This window comes from Coptis chinensis, chromosome 3, assembly GCF_015680905.1.
Source record: "Coptis chinensis isolate HL-2020 chromosome 3, ASM1568090v1, whole genome shotgun sequence".
Classification (NCBI taxonomy): domain Eukaryota; kingdom Viridiplantae; phylum Streptophyta; class Magnoliopsida; order Ranunculales; family Ranunculaceae; genus Coptis; species Coptis chinensis.
The window spans coordinates 93333762-93348264 of record NC_141458.1 but is presented as its reverse complement, the minus strand read 5'-3'; the positions used below and the strand labels follow the sequence as shown (position 1 = coordinate 93348264).

General features: G+C 35.9%; 1 non-coding gene across 1 annotated transcript; it reads right to left on the bottom strand.

Annotated features, from left to right (window-relative positions):
* Window positions 1-13674: 13674 nt before the first annotated feature.
* LOC147511719 (small nucleolar RNA Z159/U59) lies at window positions 13675-13757 on the bottom strand. Its single transcript, XR_015219696.1, has one exon. It is a non-coding gene; the product is annotated as a small nucleolar RNA Z159/U59 (small nucleolar RNA).
* Window positions 13758-14503: the final 746 nt, after the last annotated feature.

Sequence of the window (14503 nt, the reverse complement as noted above, 5' to 3'; positions counted from 1 at the left end):
CTCAACTGGATGTAACCATAACAATCATAACAATCTACTGAGAAAAGTGATGAACTCACTTGCTCTATAAAGGGTGTTGGAGCAATGATTCAATTCTAAGATTTTCAATAAGATTTCGAAAGTTAGTCTGCTAGGTTCATAGACAAACATCCCAACATTGAAGTACAATGGAGGAGACCTTATCTCAGCAGGCCATGTCACCTTATCAGGGCATTGATGGCAGTACCCAACTGAGTACTGAGGCAAATGACTCCAAGTTTTCTCGCAAAAACAGTCTATCATAGCATAGAAGTACCTGTTTGGTGTGTCAAAGAGATGATCTATGTTCTCAAATACTTGAATATCAGCGTCGATCAAGATAAACCATTTTGCTATACTCTTCAAACTACAAGAAATCATCAATATGGTCAGCATACTCGAGCAATAAAAAAACGTAAAAGATATGTCTGTTTCGCTGGTATAATCACAAAAAAATTGGCAAAATAAAAGAAGACCTATAAGGTTCTCACTTGTATATCAAAGAATACTATGGCATGGTTCACTACAACAGAAAGGCTCAATTGCAACGCCATCTGGTGTCGCTACAAGTACGAAAAAGCGCTGCCAATGATCAATGGCAATGCCAATGTGGGCGTCACAAAGGCGCTGCAAAAAATTGGGTCACAAAAAGCTAAATGAAGGCCTTAACAATTGGCGTCATAAAAGCTTGAAGGTTATTGCAACGCCTTGTCCCATTGCTATTACTTTATTAAGCGTTGCTAAAGTATTTTGCCAAACTAAAATGATTTTTTAAAATATTTAAACTATTTGGAGGCGATTGGCGTTGCAAAATGTTCTTTTTAGTGCACTGCTAAGCGTTGCAAAATGGTTACTTTTAGTTGCACCCTCTGGCGTCACAAAAGAAGCAAAGCATTAGCTTCTGGTCTTTGTCACAAAAGGTTTAAACCATTAGCGCCAAAGGCGTTGCCAAAAGTGTGTTTTTAGCTGCCCTAGGTCTTTGTCGCAAAAGGTTTAAACCATTAGCTGCGCCAAAGCGTTGCCAAAAGTGTGTTTTTAGCTACCCCCGCTAGTGGTTTTAGCGCACCAAATGTATGTGTTGGTAATTGTTTAAACACATTTGCGGCACCTAATTCTTTACAACGAGCTCCGGCATTGCAAATGGGTTTACTCATATATATAATAGGTATTACGCATTATTTTGAATCATTTCAATTTATATAAACCTGCCTTGATACAATTTATGATTAAACTAAAAACACCCGATCGGATGTATTCATTCACAATAAATTATAGCAAAATATATTTTATTAATTAAGATCATCCAAAATCATTATTTGAGCATCCATACAATTAGTCTCTTCCAATATACTGAATTACAAAATCTTCAAAGCCATCAACTAAATAATATTAGTTCTTCAAAAAATAAGATTTTGGCCAAATTTCCATAATCTGCCGATTCGAACAACATCCACCCAAGTTTTCTTTATCAATATACCTTAACCAATCTGAATCTGATAAAACAACAAATTGGAAAAGAAAAAGAGACATTAGTAAGTATAATTATCCAAATTAAAAAGAAGATTGAAGCAAAAATGCAAGTAATCAATGCATGGGAAATATTTTTATGTGGTCAAACTGGGGTCCCATTGGATATAGGACATGCTTGTGAGACATACATTATCAGTTGTACTTTGTTGTTGCTTCCTTCCAAAGCAACTGCAAAGTACTACTTTTAGATATATATATACAGAGAAAAAAAAAAAAAACATCACATAATGGAGCTACCCACTTTGTAATATCTCTTGGCGAAACCCAAGTTGAATATAATATGGTCCACAAAAGCGATTGCATTACACTTAAAAAAGTTAACCCAACATCCTCATAACCTAAAAAGAATAAGTCCCACAGAATCTAGTAAAAATATCAATACACCTCTTTGCAATGGAAACAGATGGCAAGGCATTGCATTATGGTCTTGAAACAATAAAAAGAAAACGAAAAGATAGGAAAAAAAAAAAAATGGTTTAGTGAATTTTCCATCGAAAAAAATATAAGCTTCAAAGGAAAGCAGCTACTTGCAAAACCATTCTCTAAAGTAACTGGGAGAAAAATGGTAAACATGGAAAACCTTCCCAGGCTAGAATACATGAGTGAAACTGTTTCAAGCTACAACTCAAATGACATTAAGCCTTGCTTGTTGCAGTTGCACCTCATAACTAAGAACACTGTGGCCAACAAAGTTGCTTTTTTGCTTTAATGGTGGCAAATAAGGGGTGATTAAGTTCTTAGGGGTATTTTCGTAATTTAACCCAAAATTATGGAAAAACAGAAAAAAAATACACCGCGATTTTAGAGGTTTTGCAGGAGCAAACCCTAACTCTCCAACTAGGGTTTATGAGGAAGAAGATATTTCATTTGATGAGGATGATATAGAGAATTATGTGAGGCTGAATTATGGGGAAGGATCTTTGGAAAAACTCAGAAGACATCTGTGTGAAAAGGAAAAGGAAGCTAGAAACTCTAGCCTCCAAATCCCAGTCTTGTTCATGAAGAAAAACAAATTCGAAATATGGAAGGTGAGGTTTAGGTGTCAACGAAGGAACAAGATCATGATATGGGCGTGGATTCGACGAAAACAAAGGTCAAGATCTGGAAGTGGTGTCGGATCTACAAAAGGAAGCTAACCAAGTAGGTATTACTCAAATAAGCGATCTATGGAATTGGATGCTAGCAAGGAAAGGACATCAGATCGAATATGTCCAGAAAAACTCTTGGATGTATTAGGAGTGGGCAACAATGAAGATATACCCGAGGGGTTTATCAACAACAAAACTGTGGAAGAGCTAATACAAGCCGCAAAAGGACTTGTTGGTGGCTCTTGGCTACAACCATGATGAAGGCTTAATGCTATCGATGCTTGAAGGATGTGAAGAAACAACGAAGCCGCCGCACTGATGGGCTCCTCGTCATCAGATTCAAGCAAAGCAGCGAAAAGAACAAATAAAGGAGGATGCATCGAATCCGCGATATAAAGAAGAGTTCATGGGCTGAGATCATTGGCAATAAGGCGGTGGAGTGCCGATGAACTCTCATATATTCCTCCCCGTGATTGTGAATGGTAAACAAGTAATACACGTGAACAACTCTCAATTTTCGAGAGGTCAATAAAAGGTTTGAAAACCTTGTTGTTGGTTCGTTTGTTGGCAAAAGGTTGAATTTTAACCGTCAAGGAAACGATAAGCCATACGTGGAGAGTTAAAAACTTTGTGATGAAACCTTATGGAGATAATATGTTCACATTCAAATTTCAAATGGTAATGACGGAAAGAAGCACTAGATATTGGATCGTTTCATATAGCTAGCCACCGTTTGTAGTGAGGCCATGGAAGCTCTTTGCGGAGGCGAAAACACGTGAACTCAAAACCATTCCTATCCGGGTTGTAGTAAAAAAGGTTGCCAATGGAAATGTGGAACAAAAAGGTTTCACCAAGTAGGAAGTGCTATCGGAGTACCAATGTTCATTGATCGGCTAACAGAGAATATGTCGAGGACATCTTATGCGAGACTTTGTGTAGAGATTGATACCAAGTGCCCGTATCCAGCTGATATACCTGTCATCTTGGACCAGAGGAGAGCGTACAAAGTCTCCTTTGAATACAACTGGAAGCCCCCGAGATGTATGTGTTGTGAAGTCTTTGGCCACACTGATCACAGTTGTCCAAAAAAAAGGGAGGAAGACAGTACTACAAAGGTATGGATACAGAAACCTCAAACTGAAGCTGAGTAACAAGTTGATTCACGAGAAATACAAACACTAAAAGGAAAGGAAGTGGTCAATGAGGTACATGAAGTTCACAATATTGATGAAACTGGTTGGCAGACACCTAGTAAGAAACATCGATGTAAGAGTCGAAACTTCGAGGGTAGATGCGGCACTAGAAGAACAGACTGCTGGTGGGAAAGAGTTACGAAATAAAGATCAGGAGAGCAATCAACAAGAGGAACAGATGACACAAAGTGAGTTGCAAGCAGGGCAGTATAATGGGGAGAACTCAACAAAGAAAGGAATGGGAGATAAGGAAGCAGATGAGACGCAAACAGAAAAAGGAATGAATAGAATGGAAAAAGAAAAGCTATCTGGGTTAGAACCAAAAAGAGTACCGTTATTAAACAAGGGCACAGAGCCTATGAAGGGAGGGAGTCAAACAATACAACAGGTAAAAATACTGAATGAGAGGAAAGATAAAAGCAAGACTATAGGCAGATGCTCGAGCACTCCTGAAAACAGTAAGGACTTACAAAAAGGAGTGGTAGAAACTGCAGATGACATGAGGCAAAGGGTACTATTGCAGCAAGGGGAAAACAGAGTCAACCTTTCGACTATACCATCAGCACAACAAGATGAGGGAACAGGAACAAAGAGAGACACAACACAGCCAGTGCATCAAGGAATATCATCAAAAAGTGGGAAGGTTAGGAATATCATAAAGGCTTGTATATAGTGCTCATTAAGCCTGCAAAACAAATAAAAAAAACCAAATTCTACCAATCCAAATAAGTCTCAAGAGACAAAACATCATGCAACTAATTATAAGTTTTCTCTTAAGTTTAGAAACTTAGTTTTGTAATATCGCTAAAGAAAGGCTACCACAAGCCTCCACCAGCCTCGAATGTTCAAAAAGCTTTAATGGCCATGAAAATTTTCATTGTTTGAACCTTGAGTAGAATTCTTCAATTTGGATTCGGTGGCTTTCCTTGTAAAGACCAACAGTTTCACCGTGAATATTATACTTTTTGTGCTTCAAAATTTGCTAAAGTTTCAATGCATTTACTGAGTCCACTTTATGAAATTAAGTTCTTAGGATGTGATAGTTAATTTCTTAAATTTATTTATTAGGGGCGATTTATCTAGAGTACCACTACTTGCTATTTAAATTTTAAATTGAGAATAGCTCAAAAATTACTTGAATTTTATAACACTACATTACAAATAAAAGGGCTACACACATGGTCTATACTCACAGTTGCACATGGTAAATTAGACCTACTAAGCACATGCACATTCTAACTTCTGGATGGTTATTCTCTACCTTGCTACTCTTTTTTCTTTTTCTTTTTCTATTTTTTTTTTGTTTCTATATTGGATTTTTTCTTTGGCACAACATGTATGTTATGAACTTGGTTTCCTAGCTTAAGATGCTTTTGTGGGCAAGTGTTGACTTGGTTTTTCTTGTAATAGAATATAGAGAGGTGCAATGGGTTTGCTAGTTATAAGTCAAGGAACTTTTCTTTAGCTAATTTTTTTTTTGTTCTGTATTGCCTTTGTTAGTTACAATAGATGCTAAATGGAAACTTTAGAATGCTTTATTCAATGTTATATCTAAAGCACCTCTTCTTAGTTAAGCTTATTTGTGTGCTTTTATATTTAGTAGTTACTTTTTGTGTTGACTTCCACACTGCTTAGTTAGACTTGCTCATTTGAGTAAGTCTTGCTATAGTCAGACTTGCTAGAGTGAAATCAGGGAAGTAGTGAGCTTCTTTATTGCACCAGTTTTTTATCGTTGTTTCACATAGCCAAAAGTGGCAATAATGGAAGCTTACAAGGATATCAAGTACTTACTCTTCTATTATTAGCAGACTCAAATCAGGTGACATCTACCTAAGCATTAGTTAATAGCTATGAGTGTATGTTTGGATCACTAAATGTAAGAAGAAAGGTAATATTTGGATCACTAAATATGTTTTTTTTGGATCACTAAATGTAAGAAGAAAGGTAATATTTGGATCAATTTGTTTTACGTCTTTTATTTATTTTTAAGTTGGGAGAGTTAGAATCATTTCCAACTTCAGCTTTCACCGTTTGATTATGAACCATGTATAAAATATTACTTTTATACTTTGGTCATTTATGTTAAAGAAAATGGTTTAGTGGTAAAAATAGCTAAGGAAAGGAACTGTGTTGAGATTCCAATCGAGAATAAAGAAGAAAATAGATGTGGCGATAGAGTTAAAGCGGGGATGGATGAAATGACTCACCCCAAATCTCAAAGTTCTATTGTAGAGAGTGACGAGACCAGAAAAAAGCCCCGACAACATAGTGCAGTGGGGTTTTATGACTTGGGGTTTTGGTTCTAATTTGAAGCATTGTTTGTTTGTTAGATTATTCAGTGGTGGGTGTTTATGAAAATGAGGAAAATGGTTAAACTTGGTTAGAAAAGATTAATAATAATAATGAGGAGAGAAATAATGATCTGATTGATGCGGCCGACCACCACCGATGCAGTCTAATGAGATGAAGACTATTACCTGATAGCATTAGCGGCAAGAATTAGTGAGTCAATCAATCTCAATGCAATTTACAAGACTTCGACAAGATCTTGAATTAGGAACAAGCGGTGTTCTAAGATACATTCTCGAATCGTTACAACAAATCCCAAACTATGGTTGATTCGCAAATTATGTTTTATTTTTGAGAATGTGATTCAATGGTGTTATGTGATGTCTTTTTTGTTTAGGACTTTGTGATTGCTGCATTATGTGATTATTAAGCCTTTTTCCAATCATAGCTAACTTCCAATGAAGTTTATGTAACAACTCAACTGCTAGTGCTCTTAAGAGTTAATAGGCTGTAAGAGATGGAATAGATATTGTCTTGAGAAAACTTTGTAAGCTTGCCAAATTCTACGTTCTTATGCATTACGGACTTACGCATTATCAACGAAGTACATGGAATACTGAGTTGGACGAACCGATATAGTATGTATACATTTTCATAAGTTTAGATTGGCTCGTCCTGATTCATTCCTTTTAATTTTTGTTGGGGTTGTCGAGTTATATTCTTCATGGCGTATGTTGATTATAAGTGGTTTAGGGTTTAGGCCCGGGTGACCCGATATAGTATGTATACATTTTCATAAGTTTAGATTGGCTCGTGTGATTCATTCCTTTTAATTTTTGTTGGGGTTGTCGAGTTATATTCTTCATGGCGTATGTTGATTATAAGTGGTTTCTTGACTATTTTCTAACAAGTATGTGCTCTTTGATTCCTTAGGATGTTGAGTTTCTTTTTCTTGTTTACGTTCATGGATGTTGTGGCAGGTATTTAATCCGATCATTTTTTTTTTCTGATTATTCAATTTGAGTTTATAAAACTTGATTCTAGTGATCAGTATAGGCGGTGTTTTGTACTCCCCAGAATTTGATTTGCGATTGGCCGAGTCTCTTTGGCCTTTCTGCTGTGCTAGGAAAGTCACTTCCTATCTAATTTCACCCTTTACACCAATAAAATATACCCAACCATTTTTCTTTATAGGTCTATGGTATTAGTTTGATTTAAATTGTTTTATTGTTAACTTGTAAGTGGCATGTAAATTCGATTACTGTATTGTAGACCAGTTAGAGATGAATTCCATTGCATTAGAAATTAGAAAGGAGCTAGACATGAAACCCTCTTAACTGTGTGAATAAATAGGAATATTGATTTTGATGATGGAACCCTCTAATATGTAACTGCTCACTTAATGAATGTTTGGGCTCAAGGGTAAACCTTTCATCAATATCAACATTTCATTTTGAAGATATAAGAGGTTTCTGGCGACTGCTTTAACTTAACTTATGGGATTCTGGAGTCTTCAGATGTGTAGATGAGTATCATATAAACCATTTTTTAGAGAGACCAAAGATAAGCTTCCTTAAAAGGTCTATGTGATGTAATGTTTTCTTCTTCCGTTAATTTTAGAAGCTAAAGCATTGGAATGTTTAAAGTAGATGGTGTATCTAACATAGCAGGTAAGGAGTCTGCCCAATCTCATCTTACTTGGTTAAGAAAAAAGGAAAAGAACCATGAAGTTTCATAATAGCGAACGAAGTGAGCTTCTACTGCATTGCAATTAAGTGAGGCTCAACCCATCCATGGTGGTGCTAGTCATATAATATCAACTCTAAAGACATCGAGTTTTTATTTCTTTGTGGTTTACATGTACTATATAGGTGTAGTAGTCTGTTTCGTTGTGCTTTCATTTATATAGGTGTGCATTAAGTTGAACAATTCATATCAGAAATTACATTTATTTGGCCTGTACAAAGACACCTATCTTTGAAGACACATTTTTGGAATATAACTTGGGTTTTGTTTTCCTTAGGCTTGCTTTCAATATTTTGACCCCCCTTCAATTTTTATCAGCTAGCTTATATTATTGAAGCCTCACTTGTTTTATTGGCTTGTGAATTAGATGATGGGGCAAGTTAATCGAGAGAGGCTAGCGAGAATACCTTGGCCAGAAATAGCAGAGGAAAGAGGACACAAATGATAAATATGTAGCTGCTTCACGAAAAGGGAAACACTGACTAGAAAGCCTTATGATAGAATTCAACCAATCCTAAAGAGGATGTCAAAGAAAAACCAATTCCTAAAGAGGATGTCAAAGAAGCTAATTCCTAAAGAGGATGTCAAAGAAGTAAAAAGGAACAAAAAACCAATTCTTTCTATGGATGCAATATCCTCAACTTTTTAGGAACTTAGTACCATTTAATGACTAAATGTTTTTGTTGATTTTATAAGCGTTTTATTCACAAATGCTATTATACAAAGGATAGAATGTTGATTCATAAGCGTTTGCATAAATGCTATTGAATTGATTTCATTCGTTTTTGAGTGCTATCTATTGACTTTTTTTCTAGTAGTGTACTAGAGAAATATATCAGACCTTGCCTTTAGTTAATCTACAACTACAAAAAAAAAAAACTTCGAGACCTTTCTTAAATATAGCTATCAATTGTTCAAAAGTTCAATTCTAAAATATAGCTATCAATTGTTCAAAACTACTAAAGTTGCATTCTGACAAACAAAAATTCAATTTTAATCTAAAAATATACAAGCTAGAGAACATGAAAAGCTACCTGAAAGAAGTTTTTACTTCAACCTATTTTCCTTGTTGCAAGTGCTTAAGTTGAGGACTGAACCAAGTTTTCAAACACACTCTATTACATTACCGTCACTCTATTACATTAAGATGCAAAGATCGATGAATCAAGATAATTAGCCAAAATAAAAAAGACAAAAACTACCATGTTTTAAAGAGTATAAACACTTGTATGCACACCTGCAAACTCATATATAATCCCTTGAGTCCAAGGTGCAGCATCATTATTTCTTGAATACACTTCATCTTTCTTAAGGACTTTTGAAGTTTTGAGTAGAGATGGGGTAATGTTAGGGTACCCGTAATGTTATCTTTACAAATTCAACAAGTTTCTTTTACAAAACTTAGCTAGAGTTGAATCTCATTACATCTTGAGAGCGAGACCATGCATTTATTATTTTTCGAGGAGGAAATCTAGGGAAACCATTTGTGACTTTAAAGATAGGAATAAATATATGATAGCATACTAATGGGTACATCGGTGATGTCCCCAAATGAAAACAACTGATCCATTTGACCAATTTCTAACCATATATACATGCTTCACCACATGACCCGAGTTGGAAGGTTAGCCATCAAGAGAAAATTTATGTAATGTATATTGTTTATGGCCCTCATCACTTGATTTGGTCAACTTTTTATCTTCACATATTTTTTGGTGGAGAGTTAATTAAGTTCTATCTATAATATGATGAGCATCAATGCTCTTCCAAGAAATGCAAAATATGAGATTACACTCTTTTAATGTTCTTCCTAATCTTTTATACCAATGGAGGTAATGGTATACACAATCCATCGACTTCATGAAAAATAATTTATTCTTTAGACTCTTGTCCCATATCAGGAGGAAGTGAGTTTTGTTTTAGATTGTTTGTACTTTTATTATATCTTTTTCATGCTAAACCACCTATCATTTTTGTGTACTTAACTGAATCTAGGATCGATTACTTTGAGGGAAAACTGAAGTTAAATGAAATGGTCATGATCATCTCATCATCTTTGAATTTCAGCCAGAATCCCATTCTAATGTTTGAAGTCACTTTCTGATGAAAGAGTGTATAAATTGCTTAACCAAAAAAATCAATTTCACAAGTTGTCTTGTACAAGTATTGAGGATTAATGAAAAAATAAAAAGAGACAGTCTTGACTCTTGAGGTTTCATAAGCTAGATACCCTAGTAAAGTTCCCGATTTCTAGCTCGCTCATCTACTCAATGCACCACTGGACTCGACGACTAACTGCACATGAAACTTGTGATCATACATACATTGCATTCTCCCCATCACCGCTTCACATGGACTTAAATTTTTTTGAAAACCTCGGTATTTCTTGTTCTTTTTCGTGTATTTAGTATTTGAATCACAAGATTAACTAATGAGTAGGTGAAGAAAAAAAAAAAATACGTTGGAACTCTACTAAGGCGGAGATGGAAAGGTGGGCCATAAGCCCTGACTTCCCATCTTAGAGTATCATTTACCGAGATCTGCTGCTCCCCGGACGAGATATCGCGCATTTGAAGCAAATACACCTCCAATCGAATCGGAGGAGAGACCGATCCTATTGATTCACATCTTTTGTGCCAAAAGGTTGTGAATGAGATCTTGAACGCAGGGGCCTCCTACGTCTAAATCTGTTTTTTAGCGGAGAAGAGACTCAAGGAAATCTATTCTAAGCAGTGAAACCCCTACTCAATGCACTCTGGACTCCCCGACGACTAACCGAACATGAAACTTCGCAATCATACATACATTGCATTCTCCCCATCCGCCGCTTCACATGTACTTAAATTTTTTTTGAAAACCTCGATATTTCTTGTTCTTTTAGTGTATTTAGTATTTGAATCATAGTATTAACTAATGAGTAGGTGAAGAAAAAAAAAATACGTTGGAACTCTACTAAGGCGGAGATGGAAAGGTGGGCCATAAGCCCTGACTTCCCATTTTAGAGTATCATTTTACGAGAATCTGCTGCTCTGCCGGGCCGAGATATCGCATTTGAAGCAAATACACCTCCAATCGAATCGGGAGGAGAGACCGATCCTATTGATTAGCATCTTTTGTGCCAAAAGGTTGTGAATGAGATCTTGAACATAAGGCCTCCTACGTCTAAATCTGTTTTTAGCGGAGAAGAGACTCAAGGAAATCTATTCTAAGCGGTGAAACCCCTATTGATGTCATTATCCCAAGCCAGCTACACAAACTTCCCTATCTCAAGTGCATCTCCGTGCGGTGCACGGTGCAGCCAACAAAAGAATAAAATCGCAGAGTCCAAGGTCCGAAGGATTCATTTCATCGGTAAGGAGAGGGTGGTGCGTAGATCAGGCTCAACCAACAAGAAAGAGGGATCTCCTAAGCAAGGGCCTTTTCTCGGGCCAAGCATAAGCTCGTGGTCTTCGCTGCCTTTGGCGTTAAAAATAGCAACGAACAAGGCGAAGCATCTTTGGTGGTATAGAAAGTGAAACATTCTTTCTTTTTAAGTTCAGCAAAGCGGGGAAGAGTGAAAGTCAAGTTTAGAGAAAAGTAGTGAAAGCTCTTTTCCTAAAAAAAGTGGAGTAAAGGCTTATGCTTTGAAACTAAAAGATTTTAGCATGGAGGCCTACCCGCCGAAGCATGGGTGGGCGGGATCGGGGCCTTTCTCATTTGGGTGAGGGCACCCTTCACGAAAGCATTTCCTAAATCTTGAGACAGGATGACTAGCAGAATTGCATTCATTCATAGGTATCCTATCTCTCTGTTATAAAGAAAAATTATGATACATGAAGTATCTAAAGGAAAGAGATGAATATGCCTCTCCGGTTCCTAAGGCGTAACCACGCGATCTTTAGGTCATCCGGTGGCGTGATTGGTTTTGGTTTTTTATATATGTCTGCGCAGGTATAAACTAGACAAGAAAAAGTTACTAACTGTTGGCTTTCAAATCACTAAACTTCATCAACTTTGCACAAACTAGATAGGTTTACATCGTTACTTACATGCATTATATAAAATCCTAATACAGTTGGAACAATCTACAAAACCAAAAATTTGATACGAGCATCACAACGTTAGCCAAATTCTAGTCTCATTCTTTCACTGAAAACAAGATCTCATCAACATAGTAAAAATTATATAATCTAAAATTTTTGTTTAAGAGTTAAAGTAACTACATTACAGATTCAACACTTACATAACAATCACATATGAACACAATCGACAATTTAATCAATGAATCATAAAATTAAACAAGAAAAACATAGAGAGAGATTGAAAGGTATACCATCATAAGAAGAGAAACAAGAGAGTTCCTAACGATTATCAAGAAGAAGAGTTTCCATGGTAGAATAAACCATCTTGTTGAAAACAACAACAACAATGGTAGTACAAGTAGTAATGAAGAAGCCGCTCTCACCCTCCATTGCAAAGAAAAGGTTTCTACTTTCTAGTATCTGAGAAAAAAGAAAATGAAGGGGCAAAATTGGAAAGAACTGTGTTTGATAATTTCAAACGCATGTACATATCAAACATAATTGACAATCAAAGGGTCGATGCTAGTTGGGCAAAAAAATAAAAGTTTTCATTGGCATTATGTTAAAATATAAAGCAAAGCAATATATCTTACCCACTCTAGAGAACCCCAATTCGAGCAGTTCTACCTGGCTCCACAAATCACTGCAAAGAATACCAAAAATCCCACTTTAAAGCTAAAACAATCAATCAAGACGAGAAAAAAAAAAAAAAAAAAAACGATTTCAACTAGGGCAGGGAACAAAAAAAAAAACGATTTCAACTAGGGCAGGGAACAAAAAAACGAAGCTTTTGATTTTGTTGTAGCTTCAATGGCTTTTCAATTCTTTTTGTATAATTAGGTGATGAGCTTTTAAGACCGGGTGAGCCTTGGATTATAAAATGAAAACTGCTACAATAAAATAATCAAAAATAAAACAAATATTTATTGAGAAATTGAAAAAATTTGGGTCTACTAATAATGTCGCATAAGAGCACAACGGCCAAGTTTAGTTTTGTGGAAACAGTTGGGTCTACTAAAAATATGACGATAAGAGCCTTCAAGCTAGGTTTCACTTTTGAATGCATCAATGACCGAAGTCGAATCGCTAATGGGAGGGATGAATGGTTGCTCCTTTTAGTCGATTAAAATTGCATTTTTAAATTCAAATCCTACAATATACCCTTCCTAATTATTCCAACAATACTCCCATGAATCCATGAACTTGGAGGTGGGGGCAGAAGAGATCCTGCGCCAAAAGGTTCATTGCCTATGCAAACTTCACGGATATTAACAATACCATATCACGATTGGACATTGCACATACCGGTTAAAAGCACATTACTTACCTTTAGAAGTCCAAAGCTACACAAGCTTACCCAAAGCCAGTAAATTTGACCAAAACTTTCATAGACTTTTAACATCATCAAAAAAATTGACCAAATTTGAAAGGCTTGTTCGAGTTAATTTTTCCTACACGTTTCCACTTAAAAAGGCATATCACTGACCTTCATCTTTACTCAAAAGCATGAGAAGAACCGGATTTAAAATTTAATGGACATTCACAACCCGTAAGACGATGAATATCTGAAAAACGTTTCAAAAACGAAAACAAAAAATAATTTAGGAAACTCTACACCGGCAAATTGCTTGAATCAAACTACATTGTTGGCCATAAAACCAATGATATGAAAAAGGAAGGATTCAAAAAGAAAACATAATGGAACACATCAAATATCTATTTCAACAAGAATCGTTTTCCCCATAAAAAGTCTCTTCAGTTCAGGTCTCCAAAAGTTTCCGCATATATTATCTCGGAAGAACGAAAGTATTGTTTTGATCATTATTAGAGACTTCACATAATAATCCAAAATGGTAAAATTTATTAACAAAAAAAATATATATAAATTTGTAAACAAAAGCCTCAGAAACAGCAAGTTTATTATAATCATAAACATAAATTTCAGTCGGTAATTCCAACTTACAAAAATACTCTCATCGCAGACTTCATACAAATTCATAAAAACCAAATCTTACCAATTAATCTTTCAAAACAGTGGAGGAGAGATAAGCTTTGAAGATGTGGAGAGAAAGAGAACGAGTTTTGGAGAAGGAGGAAAGAAGTTTCGGTGATGGAGAGAGACGGCAATCTAGGGTTTTAATATGTGTTTTTGTTTGATGGTATTTCTAATTACATTATGACTTGCACTTGGGAACATGAAAATTGTAGCGAAAAATATTTGCAGCCAAAAGAATACATCCGCCCAAACCAAAGCCCATTGGCAACACCAAAAAACGTCGCAACAAGTCATATACATAGTCTATTCTGGAATTACCAGTGACGGCAAGGGGGTTGCAATAGATATTTTGAGATTTGCCTCCATACGTCTCCTTTTGTCAATGGTTGCCCACTTAGATTTAGAGCTTTACCAGATGGATGTCAAAACTGCTTTTCTCAATGGAGAATTGCAAGAGAAAATCTATATGGATCAACCCAATGGTTTTTCAATCAAGGGTCGAAACACAAAGTGTGTAAACTGAACGAGATCCATATATGGTTTAAAAACAGGCCTCTAGACAAAGGAATCACGAGATTCCAT